The sequence below is a fragment of the Ips typographus genome, unplaced genomic scaffold (genome assembly GCF_016097725.1).
Source record: "Ips typographus isolate SLU unplaced genomic scaffold, UJ_Ityp_2.0 IpsContig124, whole genome shotgun sequence".
Lineage (NCBI taxonomy): Eukaryota > Metazoa > Arthropoda > Insecta > Coleoptera > Curculionidae > Ips > Ips typographus.
Genome location: NW_028098542.1, coordinates 34,344 through 48,320, shown reverse-complemented (window position 1 = coordinate 48,320; position 13,977 = coordinate 34,344). Strand labels below are relative to the sequence as shown.

At 34.9% G+C, this 13,977-nt stretch overlaps 1 long non-coding RNA gene across 1 annotated transcript; it reads left to right on the top strand.

The window, feature by feature from the left end:
* The first annotated feature begins 895 nt into the window (after positions 1–895).
* On the top strand, positions 896–1,553 carry LOC145739413 (uncharacterized). The gene is made up of 3 exons (XR_014181027.1): positions 896–1,125; positions 1,177–1,402; positions 1,455–1,553. It is a non-coding gene; the product is annotated as an uncharacterized LOC145739413 (long non-coding RNA).
* Positions 1,554–13,977: the final 12,424 nt, after the last annotated feature.

Here is a 13,977-nt window from a genome sequence, read left to right as displayed (position 1 = left end):
AAGGTTGTTGATCAGCATCAGAAGGCTTATAGAGCAGCAGTCCACAACTCAACGGGACAGTCACCATCTAAAGTTCTGTTTGGTCGAGAACTTCGACTTCCATGTGATGTGGTGTTCGGATCTCCAACAGGCCAAAGCACGAACATTGAGAACTACGTTGACGAGTTGCAAGACAGATTACTGAACATCCATGATCTGATCAGGGAAAGTTTGAATCTAGCTAGCGATAAGATGAAAGCTCGTTATGATCTGAGGGCCAATTCGGGAGGGTTCCAGAAGGATGATAAAGTTTGGTTGTTTAACCCTCAGAGGAAGAAAGGCAAATCACCGAAATTAACACCTGTTTGGGAGGGACCTTACAATGTGGTAAAAAGGTTAAACGACGTCGTGTACAGAGTCCAACGCAGCCCCAAAAGCAAGATGAAAATTGTCCATCTGGACAGACTCAAGAAATACCAGGGATTAGATGAAGCGGATCGGGACGATCAGCTTTAAGAGGGGGGCAGTGTTACGGTTTGGGCCTACTATACTCGATTCGGGATGGAATCGAAGCGCCGGGTCTGGCCGGGCGCGTTTTAAAGTAGGCCACAGTTAGGAAGCGCCACACCTGGAAGAATCGTTAATATTCGAGGCAAATCGCGAAGCGTTTCGCGGTCATTCTAGAACGTGGTTTGCGTATATAAAAGACGCGGTGTCGACCGCGGGAGGAGTAGTGAATTTGGGAACGCGGTAAAGTTTAAATAGTGAAATAATTGTGGAATTGTAGTAGTGTTTTTTTAGTAGCTGAGTTAATTATTATACGGAGTGTTTTAAAGTGTAAATAAATTTATTAATTGTTGAGTTAAACTGACTTTGTGTAAACCCACGGGGAAAATCGTAACAATATGTTGAAATTAGGCGTTACCGGCGATATAAGTCATATAACCGACGTCAGCTTGTTAGATAGTAATGGCGAGACATTGTTGAAAAATATAAGTTATAAATTCAACAACGGCCATCTAAACTATGTCACTGAAAATAGAGATAACACAACGGATATTGGAAATAAAAATGCCATTGATATATTAAGTAAATCGCGACTCGCAGAGCCTTTGTATACTTTAATTAAAGGAAAGGATGTTAAAGGTCTGTATTTTAAAAGCGAAATTAGTGTCGAAACTATAAATACATTTACAGGTCACTACTTTCAACGTTTGAGTTACTTTTCTAGAAAAAGCGACATTTACCCTCTCCAGTTAATTTCAATTGAAGTTGGGCTGGGATCTAAACTATTTACTGCGACAGATGCTCAAACATGGGCCCAAATATATTTCGAAATCACCAACCATGGAACAACGGCTCAATATATTACATACCAATGTACTCATTCTAGAGCCATTTTACACAGACTGTCAAGCTTTCAGTAAGCTTATAATTGTTAGTAATTATAAATAATAAATGCATCATGTTCTTAGGAGCTATTTAGAGCCACAGGGACACACTATGGTCATATTATCAATACTAACCCGTTCAGGAAATTATCAAGACGAAATCAGTTTTATTGTAAAAAGCGGTTAATAATGGATGATACTGCTCCGGAATTGGAATATCATTAAAAAAGTGACTGCACAGAAGTCCTTTTTTCCCAGTGTTATAAAGGCATTTGGACAATAGAGGTTGTGGCTAGAGATGTAGACTCAAGTTTTTCAAACTTTATTACTTTAAATTTTTAAACTTCAGTTAATATTGATTTTGTTGCTGCAGGCTTAATGCGACTAAACAGAATCCCCAAAGGCTTATTCGTCCCATACGGATACACTGTAGGTACTAAAAATTCAATTACAGGAAATTCAATTGCAGGTGAGTCCTGCTGCAATCCTGATTTACAACTAATAGCAGTTGATCGACAAGGCAATCAGAAAAGCTACAGTGTTAATGCTTATCGTAAGTTTCCTGTACAGCCAACTTCTGTATTTTAACAGTTTTCATTTGCAGAAACTCTTCCAAGCATCGGAGTAATAGCTGCCATAGTACTAGGAGTAATACTTTTCATTATTTTACTAGTAGTGCTTATTATTGTGCTAATAAAAAAGTGCAAGTCTAGAAGGTCATACGAATTGCGGTCTTACAGAGGGAGGAGGATCTGACAATTAATTCAAACTAGCATAGCAGAGCAAAATCAGATGAATCTATGGGATACTTTAGTTCTGGAGTTTTCTGATAGTTTACGCAGTTCCAGTAATGCTAGAAGAAGTAGCAGCAGTACGTAATGACGATGTGTTTTATGTTTTTGGAGAAATTTTACTACTTTGATATAACATTTGTAGAATCTTGGGTGCTTTTATTTTATTACAAATTATTTACCCTTTAATTAGATTAATTTTAAGGCAAAAGAAGGTAGAAATGATAATTCTCTCAACCTAAGTAAGAGGGTTCATTGGTCATATGTTAATTTGAGAGTTGAAACCACTGAGTTGAGCATTATAGGCAGTTTTCCAAGATATATTGAAAGGTTGGAAGGTAAGTAAAATGAAAACAACAAACAAAAAGAGGGGGTGGCACGTTTTGGTGGTCATACGCATATAATAATGCATACCCTATCAAAAAAGGGTAGTTTTAATCAAAATTTACCTACAAAATTCCGACATTTTGGTGAAGCAAAAAAAAAAAAAACGTTTTTTTCATGTAGATTATTCCACTTAGCTCTTGTATTAACCATGCCTGCTACTTAGATGTGGGATATTTTTATTATATACCACAGGTTATTTTTGAAATGACAAAAATATAACCAATTATCCCTTCAACAAAAGATGAGATGTTGGTCTAAGAGACTTGCATTGACTACTCATTAGTACAAATAACTAATATACTAGATTATTAGAATAAACAGTAATAATTATGCTTTTTTGTTATCCATGTTACCCTGATAATTACATTTCCACATTTATTTGTAGCTGCATTTTGTTGTATTTTACAGAAATTTCTGTCATTGAATAAAATTATGTGTAAGGACTAATGAATCTTACTTTGGAAAATAAATAATATAATTTTGTTATTTGATTAATAATATCAATATCTCTAATATAGAGTATTTATTCACTTCTTCTACAATGACCTTAATTTCTCTAACAAATATTGCTCTAGCATGATAATGGCATGATGATCTCCTATGGCATTGATTGAGGGTATACTGAAAGAGATGATTATGCAACTCAAAGAACCCATAAATTGCAAATCTTTTACTTTTGATGGAAATAATGATTTAACACCTGTTAAGTCAAGGAATTGTTATACTAAGTTTCAAGATTCTTCTTTTCAAATTAAAACTTTGACAAGTTGAGTGAGCAATCATAAAAGGCACACAGGAACTTGTTATTACTCATAGTACAGTAATAAACAAAACTAGCTAAATAGCAAAATTAATTTAAATTGAAAAAGTTTAATTTTAGTACACAAATTATTTACAGGAACAATATTTACTACAGGTTTTGGTGGTGGTTTTTCCATAGCAGGGAGCAAAATAGCATGTTGTGTGAAGTCCTCGTAGGTACTCCCAGTCACTGAAGGACTAAAAAGAGTATTTTTCACAAATTTCTTAGGATCATTCATATTTTTTTAATAACTTCTATTATTGTATGTATGAACTATATAGTAAGTGAACCGCTGGAAAGTTGGTAGCTGGACACATTGGCAGGCAGCTGGGCGGAGCCTACAAATAATAAATATTCTTTAAAATTAACTGTTTTATCGATCTGTCAATAAGTTGTAGTTTGCGTTATTTCGAAAAAAGGGCGCTAACTGCTAACACCAACTACAAAAATGCGCAAAAGTCCAAAAACCAAAACCGATAGTCAAAACTATGGTCAAGATCAATTGGTCAAAGCAATAAGCAATCTTCAATCTTCATCTCCATATGGTAGCTGAAAAGAGAGCACCATCTTATGTTGGGGTACTGGGTGACAGATGGCGTTGTAAAAATGACGTCTGGACGGACAGAAAACCAGTCGTGGCACCATCTATTGAGTGTAGATAGCTTCAGCTGATGAACATCTAATACTTTTGAGATAGGAAATCACAACACCATACAGTATAGATTAATAAGTATTTATTTCAGCGCCATTTCTTAACAATAGATGTCACTGTACATTCGATTTTCTACTAAATCTGAACTAATTTACCTCACAAAAGCAGTTCCTTGATTGGGGTTGTTTACACCTTCGAACCCTAATCAAAGACCTAATATTTATGTATAATCATAAAACATCAGCAGTTGTACCCTGGCCAAGTAGATTCTCTTAAATTAGCTTGAAATGGACATAAATAAATGTCTTGAATTGTGCTTGTGGCAGGTAAAGCCAATATTCTTAAATCTCCTGAAGGATTAATCTGCAAAGCGTTTGATACTAAACTAGTTGAATGGCGTGGTTGTCCATACGAATTGTAATTCACCGTAGTGATAGTACTGGATTGTGATTGACCAGTAATCGGGTTGATAGAGGAGCATCTAGCGATAGTCAAAATACACGAAGTTATATTTTTGTAAAGAATTACTTGATCCTGTTGTTCTTCAGCAGGATTGTCCTGGCTTGATTCAGAGTAACATTGACTAATCTGAAAATGAAAGCATTAGAGAGATAATAATATAAAAACTAACGAAACATGAGTATTGTTTGGATTTAATTCTAGGCGATAAGATATTATTAGAATACCATCAAACATGGTGCAATGTCATTCTTGTTCAATATACAAGGCGGTTTTTTTTTAATTATTAAATTTATAAACTTGGCAAGATTGACAAAGTGCAAATGTGTAAGCCACTCAAAACAACGTAACCCTTCCAAATAAAAAGCCTATAAAATCATATTAGAACTTTCAGAGTCTTCTAAATACTACTGAAAACTACCCAAAAATTGCGAGAAGTCTCTAGAAGTTTTTTAAACCCTCCAAGAAATTTATAAAATTGCCACAATCCTCAAAAAAAAATTGAAAATGCCAGGGGCATCTAAATACCACTCAACAAGCTTGAGTGGTTGAGTTATGTTAAGTAAGCTTTGTTCAAATCAATGCTTTAATTTACTCCAGTTCTTCATAAGTTCTTTTCATAAAATTAACATAGTTTTTAAAAACAATAATTAATTCTTCCTTCATTGTTCAGTTAACCGGTTTTAATAACCAGCGATCTAAAAGCGGTAATTTTCCAACTGTAAAATTTCCCGGAAGTTACACGCCATGAAAGGGAAACTTTCAACAAAAAAAAGGAAAATCCCCGTCCTTACTGACATTCCTTATTAAACCCGTAAATTTCGATAAGTCATTCAACAAACAAGATTAGGTACTTTTTCTGGAAATTTATTTTTGGTTGATAATTATTTTAAGTAACAAATTATGATAAAAACAGTCAAGCTATGAAAACAAGATAATTTACATATTACATATTTATGTAATACATAATTTTTGATATTAATGTTTAACTGCGGTCTGATCAATGTGTTTGTTAAGTAGGCATTGTATCCTTACCGTGTAAGTCTAAAATAAATTAAATAAAAAATATTGTATCATATAAATATCCTAATTAATTAAGTGTCCAAATTTGGAAAATGTCACAAAAAATAACGATTCTTCGATGTTTGGGAATGTCGGTACTTTAACAGGCAAACTTATTAATAGTCAACCCTAGTTTTGACTCTTTTCATTAAGAGAAAAAAAACAGTGCAATATCACGTTTTTAAATGACTACATCAACAGATCTATTTAACGAAAAGAAGAAAAAAAAAAAGTTACAAAGCGATATCTAAAGAATTCTGAGAGGTTGCCAAAAAGATAATTTCATTGACACAAATTATACTAAAATCACTGTTTTGAAATTACCAAGAAAATCACATTGTTCGGAATTGCTCTGTTATCACTGCCATAGTGTTTTGGGGAATTCGCGTTCTAAAATGTTTGCGTTATTCAAGTAACGATTAGGAAATCAAAAATATATCTAAATGTGTGTCTTATCATCGGCTAAACAAAGTGTTGTAATTATGTAATAAAATATTCAGATTTTTGGGCTATCGTTGTTTGGTCTGACATGATGTTTTTATTTTCTGTGAAATTTGCGACCAATATACGATTTTTTCGCCACGAGTTCGAATTGCATAACTGAGTGAATAATATCGATTTTATATTCAAGAAATATAAGGTACTAACTAATCTTTCCGAGTTGATTCTTCGCAAACACCGAACAAAGCTACAATATCCTGTCACGCAAACTGCATTTTGAAGTACTGTTGACGTCTGAAAAGTAATAAATATGGATAGTAGAAAAACTTACATTGATCATGTCTATACAGTCATTATACTCTGTTTCAGCAAAATACTGTGAACTGTATGAAGACAATAAATTTAAAGAGGGTTGGTTATTGTTAGCCCTTACCGCCTCACGGAAATTGAGCCTGCAATTCTGCGTATCGTCTACATTTCCGCAGGCATATAAAAGTAAATTTAATAGCTGATTACTGAAATTGAACGAAGAACAAAAAACAAGCGAAATTAATTTTATGAAACATTTCAGGAGGTTTAATAAAAAGACTTACATGTTTTTCTCGCACTTTTGCGTACCAAGGTTTGTAGCCCCCAAAAGGTCACCGATCTGTAAAATAAACATGTTCACTTGACCGCAGTTGCGAAATATTTTAAAACCTTAGACCATTGAACTATTGTTCCTGTGAATGTAATTTATATTCCTAGTAATTAAAGTTGTATCTTTACAAAGTGACCATATAAGGGTAAGATTCTTAGATTTCTGTTTCAGAAGTCATAAGTCCATTTTAGTTTGTAGTATCTTTACACAACTATCTATTTAAAGAATATAATTGAATCACAATATGAAAGCTGACGCTAAAAACATCAAAGTTGGGTAACATTACATATAGAATCAAATTTTAATTACGAAGCAATCTGATACTTAAACAAACTAAAATACCTCAATTACGGTGATCAATTTTGTCCCCGCCATCTTGGCAATCTGGGGGTAAGATTACTGTCTAGCCACTAAGTCAGTACGTTTTAAATAAAAGTGGGTTACTTGTGGAAACCTGAGTATTCTTCCCTCTGAGCTACCCCTTAACGTGACATGGTGGAGGCGCCTCGTTTGATCTCGGACTACTGATCTTCATATCAGTAGTCACACCCCAGCTCTGCCCCTGACGCTACGACCCTCCGAAAAATGAAGATGTTGAAGATTTTGAAGGACCGGTTTACAGGCTCGCATTTGCCCGAATCGAGTAGGGAAAAGTCAAGAGCGACCTGGAGACGCCCTAAAGCAACAGTCTATGCAGTGCAGATGAGCACAATAATATGTATATTTGTATTAATTTGATAAAGTTGCAGTTTAGTAATAACATTGTCTCAATTTTCTAAGCCAGTGACGCTATTTCTGACCTAGGTTCTTTGCTGAGACAGCAAAATAGTGCAAGTATCGTGTGTTTATTTAAAACTAGGTCAAGTGCAAGTACATGTTATAGGATTCTTTGTTTATTAATTTAAAAAAATATATATATTGTTTATTTCAGTGGCCACCGGACGACCTTTTTGCGTCTATCAACGAATTGCCATATCTTTTAAGGAAGTAAAGCAGCAAGTCTTGGAGAAGCTGACATCTTCAGATGGGTCCCGCCAGGACGGTTCTACTTACACCCGTGTGCACCCGAAGTCTTTAATAAGTCGGGCTGAAGAAGCATCTCCAAATGAGCTCACGTTAATTAGGACGAAGTATACATGTCCAAGGATAGGTGTGCTAAAGGAGCACGCAAAAGGACACAGTATGAAGAAATGAAGCTAAGCGATGAAGTTTGCCGCTTAGAGAATACAGTGCCAAGAGAAGGCACTACGATGAGATGAAGCCTAGGTGAAGCGTTTCCACTTAGACGATGGTGCCAAAGAAGGGTACAATGAGCAATTTACGTGAATTTCGCTTAATAAGGAAGGCAATAAGATAGACGCAACAGCAAGGTTGAAAGGTGACCCAATGTAACATTTGTGATGTTTTAAAGTACACCCCTATCTCTCGCAGGCATTAAGAATAGGACTAAGCTAACATATTGTAATCTGCTGAAGAAATAAAGGACTCGTTCCACCACCTTCATACACCCTATAGCATTTAAGGTTAAAATTAGCATATGTAGACTTTATGTATAAGTTTTGCTTTTAGTGTTCGGGGCAAACACTTGTTGGAAGGGGGAGATGTCACACCCGTGTTAGTGGTAACGGTGCACACCCAGTAACCAGCACAGTCAGCAAGGTTAGCATAATGAGGTCGCTGACGAATATAAAAGATGCACCGTAACTCGACTAAATTACCGAACTCTGGGGGAGGGAGGTCACTGACTGATCTCTGGGTTAGTCTGTGTACGCCTATTGTGCAACGCAACGTGGAGCAGTAGGTGACCAAGTGCCACACCCTAGATCAGCCCTAGCAAAGGAAATAGTGTGGGCGAGCAGCATAAGTTGCCGTACCTACTTACCTCCCTTTGTTAGGTTCTCCACGTCTTTACCAGCTCGGTGAATGCCCTCGGACATAAGTCTAGGGTTCATTCATCCCCGATAAAGCGTCGCCCCCCTTGTTCTTCCTGCCTAAAACCGGACCACATTATGCTCCCCGCCATCTTGGCGATCTGGGGGTAAGATTATGGTCTAGCCATTAACTCATTACGTTCTAATAAAAGTGGGTTACTTGTGGAAACCTGAGTATTCTTCCCTCTGAGCTACCCCTTAACGTGACAATATTATTGGGTGCCAAGTTTGAGTGACATACTCACCACACCCGCTAGGGTGGGGGGAATGTCAGGATATTTGTTCTAATGTGCCCCACGAGTTCTGCTAAAATTAAATGTTTCCGGTATTAGGACAAGGAAACAAAGGGGTGCTCATTTCAACTGGTGCAATTTAAAACTTGGTGAAAAATAAATATAAAAAGACATTCGATGGGCTTCGGCAAACAGTATTAGCAGTCTTGCTGCAAGAGTGGCTGCTTTTAATGACAGTTTATGGGATGTATACGACTGTCTCAGGTGTCGGGAATCCCGGAACAGACGATAACAAGAATAAACTCGGCGTTGCAATGCGTCCTTTTTGCCTAATCTGACCTGTGGTTCATTGCCTTCGCACGATATATCGTGAAATATCATATCCCGGTGTCAAATCCAATGGTAATGATTGACATAAATTTTGTATAATGAAAGCAATTTAATACCGCACCGCGGGGTGATTGCTTACAATTTTCCCTCAGCTCTAATAATAAAACACAAACCCGGTTTTGTTTTTTAACTGACGCTTATTCTTTCACGTCCTCGTGACAATATTCGAGCTTAAATGGACACATAATTACCCATTTTGTTTCCCTTCGTTCATAGCCTCGATAATGTTAATTATTTTGAATTTGTATTTTTCATACTTGCCTACCAATTGCACTTAATGACAAATTATTTGGCAAACACATTATCTTTTTAGCTTAAATTTGTTTGAAGCAAATCGCCTAACTAATGCTCTACAGGATGGTTCAAGAAAACCAGTATCTCAATATACTTATTTGTATATGCCATCAGGGTATAAAGTGGCTTGAAACTAAAAATAAGATTTGCCATGTAATTTAGAAGCGATAACAAACGAAATTGAAACTTATTAACATGCAAAATTTAAATCAATTGACCGACTTGCAATAAATTTGAAAATAATTTTCAAGAACAGTTGGGTATGTTTGTTTTGAATTAAACCAAAATGTCGGGATTCCGGAACAGGCGATAACAAGGAGAAACTCGGCGTTGCAATGCGTCGTTTTTGCCTAATCTGACCTGTGGTTCATTGCCTTCGCACGATATATCGTGAAATATCATATCCCGGTGTCAAATCCAATGGTAATGATTGACATAAATTTTGTATAATGAAAGCAATTTAATACCGCACCGCGGGGTGATTGCTTACAATTTTCCCTCAGCTCTAATAATAAAACACAAACCCGGTTTTGTTTTTTAACTGACGCTTATTCTTTCACGTCCTCGTGACAATATTCGAGCTTAAATGGACACATAATTACCCATTTTGTTTCCCTTCGTTCATAGCCTCGATAATGTTAATTATTTTGAATTTGTATTTTTCATACTTGCCTACCAATTGCACTTAATGACAAATTATTTGGCAAACACATTATCTTTTTAGCTTAAATTTGTTTGAAGCAAATCGCCTAACTAATGCTCTACAGGATGGTTCAAGAAAACCAGTATCTCAATATACTTATTTGTATATGCCATCAGGGTATAAAGTGGCTTGAAACTAAAAATAAGATTTGCCATGTAATTTAGAAGCGATAACAAACGAAATTGAAACTTATTAACATGCAAAATTTAAATCAATTGACCGACTTGCAATAAATTTGAAAATAATTTTCAAGAACAGTTGGGTATGTTTGTTTTGAATTAAACCAAAATGTCGGGATTCCGGAACAGGCGATAACAAGGAGAAACTCGGCGTTGCAATGCGTCGTTTTTGCCTAATCTGACCTGTGGTTCATTGCCTTCGCACGATATATCGTGAAATATCATATTCCGGTGTCAAATCCAATGGTGATGATTGACATAAATTTTGTATAATGAAAGCAATTTAATACCGCACCGCGGAGTGACTGCTGACAATTCGCCCTCAGCTCTAATAATAAAACACAAACCCCGTTTTGTTTTTTAACTTGCGCTTATTCTTTCACGTCCTCGTGACAATATTCGAGCTTAAATGGACACATAAATACCCATTTTGTTTCCCTGCTTTCATAGCCTCGATAATGTTAATTATTTTGAATTGAATTTGTATTTTTCATATTTGCCTACCAATTGCACTTAATGACAAATTATTCGGCAAACACATTATCTTTTTAGCTTAAATTTGTTTGAAGCAAATCGCCTAACTAATGCTCTACAGGATTTATACATCAGGGTATAAATTTTAGCTTGTTAACCTACACCACTCTCCGTGAGTAGTTAGCCTGGGGCATTCACCGAGTGGCTTGAAGAGGTCCCATGGCCACCCAATCTTGTTTTGTAAAATAAAATCTTTCAGTTAGTATTTTCAGCATAGCAAATTCTATTGTTACAATTAGATTTGTGAAAGTCTCCAGTTCTTAAATAATTTTGGTGTTCTTTAATACGTTTTTTTAAAGGTCTGGAGGTTTCACCAATATAAAATTGATTGCATTCGCAAGGAATTTTATATATCACGTTTCTTGTAGATTCATTTTCATTGTGAGGTTTTGTTTTAGTTAAGTGTGATCTAAAGTCAAGAAGTCTTCAAAGTCTTGGGGAACGTACAAGCTTAAGCGTAAACACTATTTTAGAACTTTTAACAATTTGTGTTAAAACAACATTCTTCCAATATGGAGATGATTATTACCAACAAAATTCTGGAATGGCAATGGGTTCTCCATTGTCTCCAATATTAAGTAACATTTTTATGGAACATTTCGAAGAAAATAACATTAATAATTTTAATTATAAACCAACAATCTGGTGGAGATATATTGATGATGTTTTCACAATATATTCATTCGGTAATGATCATCTCCAACAATTTCTAACTCACATAAACTCAATAGAACCCACAATCAAATTTACAACAGAAACTGAACAAAATAACGAACTTCCATTCTTAGACATTCTAATCAAAAAAGACATAAACAAATTTGAAAAAAAAGTATACAGAAAACCAACCCACACAAATAGATATTTAAACTACAAATCCAATCATCCAATAATGGTAAAAAAAGGTATTGTAAAAAGTTTATTTTATAGAGCCAAAATTATTTGCAATAATGAACAATTTAATAAAGAAAAATTATTAATTAAAAATGTTCTAAAAGAAAATGACTATCCTGAAACATTTATTAATAAATCTTTTAGGGATTTAGAACATCCAAAACAATCTGGAAATCAAAATGAAATTTTACCTTTTACTAATTTACTATTCCTTACATTCCAGGTATTTCTGACAAAATCAAACGAATAGCTAAAAAATATAACATCAGAACAATATTTAGAACTCAAAACACATTAAGATCACACTTAACTAAAACAAAACCTCACAATGAAAATGAATCTACAAGAAACGTGATATATAAAATTCCTTGCGAATGCAATCAATTTTATATTGGTGAAACCTCCAGACCTTTAAAAAAACGTATTAAAGAACACCAAAATTATTTAAGAACTGGAGACTTTCACAAATCTAATATATGCCAACACGCGTTTGATAATGATCAAAGAGTCAAATGGAATGAATGTAGTATCATAGACCAAGAAACTTTTTCAAAAAGACGTAAAATAAAAGAAAGTGCATATATTAGATTAAACCATGACTCCTGTGTTGCTACATCCTCTATTAATATTGACCAAACTTGGTTAAATATTCTAGAGGAGGAGATAACACTTGGTCATATCAAACGAAACTGAAATTTCTTGTAATTTTGTTTTCATTATAAAACCCACCTTTCACTACAACAATAGATAACCTTCCTATTGGAATGACAAAAGTCAAAATTTATGTCAATTTTTATTGACAAAACCCTTCTCAGAGCTCCAAATTGAACATTATCAGGTTTAATATTTATTAAGTTGTTGTTTTCTGTGTTCTGCCGTTGTGTTCTTTCTTTTTTAGATTCTCTGAAGACGGTGGTAGATTTTCCACCGAAACGTCAGCGTTTTTAGGTAACAAGACCGAGCCTAAGTCAGTGGTCTTGTGTTGGGACGACTAGGTTAATGTTATTTTCAACTTAGTTGAAAATAGTGCGAAATTCTATTTTCCCAACAAACCTTTTTTGTGTGAGACAGAAGACCCAATAAACAAAGAAAAAAAAATGAGTAACTCGTCTCAACAAACATATAGAACTTATTCCCCATTATTGCGTAATTAATAATCCAAGTGTTTCTACAAAATTAAGGGTGGTGCTTGATGTTAGCATGAAAACATCTTTGTGTTTTTTACTTAACGATGTGGTTTTAAAAGGCTACACAGTGCAGTCGAAATTAGTGGATATTTTATGTAGATTTCGTTGTTTTAATATGTTTTGACTAAGTTAGAGTAAACATAGATCACCATCATCATGTTATGTTTTGTTGTGATTCCAAATATTTCAAAGTTAAACCGATGTTTTTGCTTTAGCTTTAAATGTCGGAGAACAACCAAACAAATTCGGCCGACAATGCGAACAAATTGGGACACTAACACAAAACGGGGTGACAAGAAATCCGTTTTTAAATTTTCTGCGAGACATGAGAAAAAACGTTTAGGGTAGGTCGTGTAAGCAGCTCTCGTCAAAAGTAGCAAAAATTTGGGGCAACATGTCGAAAATAAACAAGTAACCGTATCGGCAAATGGCTCAAAGAGTCGCGCCCATCGTACGTCGACGAAGAAGATCGAAATTGCGACGTCGCCGCATACCGAGTAACCAAAACTCACGAAAAAGTCGCACTCGATTGTTGTTTTCCGAATCCAAATATTTTTTATTTCTGTTTTTGAAACCCGTATAAAAAGCTCAAAGAGAAAACAGAAGATCAAAATCCGGACGTCGCACACTGGTAGGTTTTTTAAAATCAGTGGCATAAAAGAAATACTTGGAGTTTTATATATTTGGCTAAATATCATTCAAATGTCAAACAATGTTTTCAAAGAACAAGTTGGGTATGATAGAATGTCACATTTTTTTATTACTGTTTGGCAGTGATCCGTCAAACTCAAATACATTATTTTTTTCCAGTAAGTTTTTTTGGATACCTTACGAAGGTTTTGTTGTTATAATTGTAAAATGTAGTTCCAAATTAACAGTTACATTCAGTTATTATTGGTACAAGTAAGAGGAACAATATTATTAATTTGACGGTCCATAAATTATTTTTCTAGTTTAATTAGCTCCGGTGTTTCGTAAATGAACTGTAATTTTAAAAGACGACAAAAACGAAGCGATGACGTTCTTACATT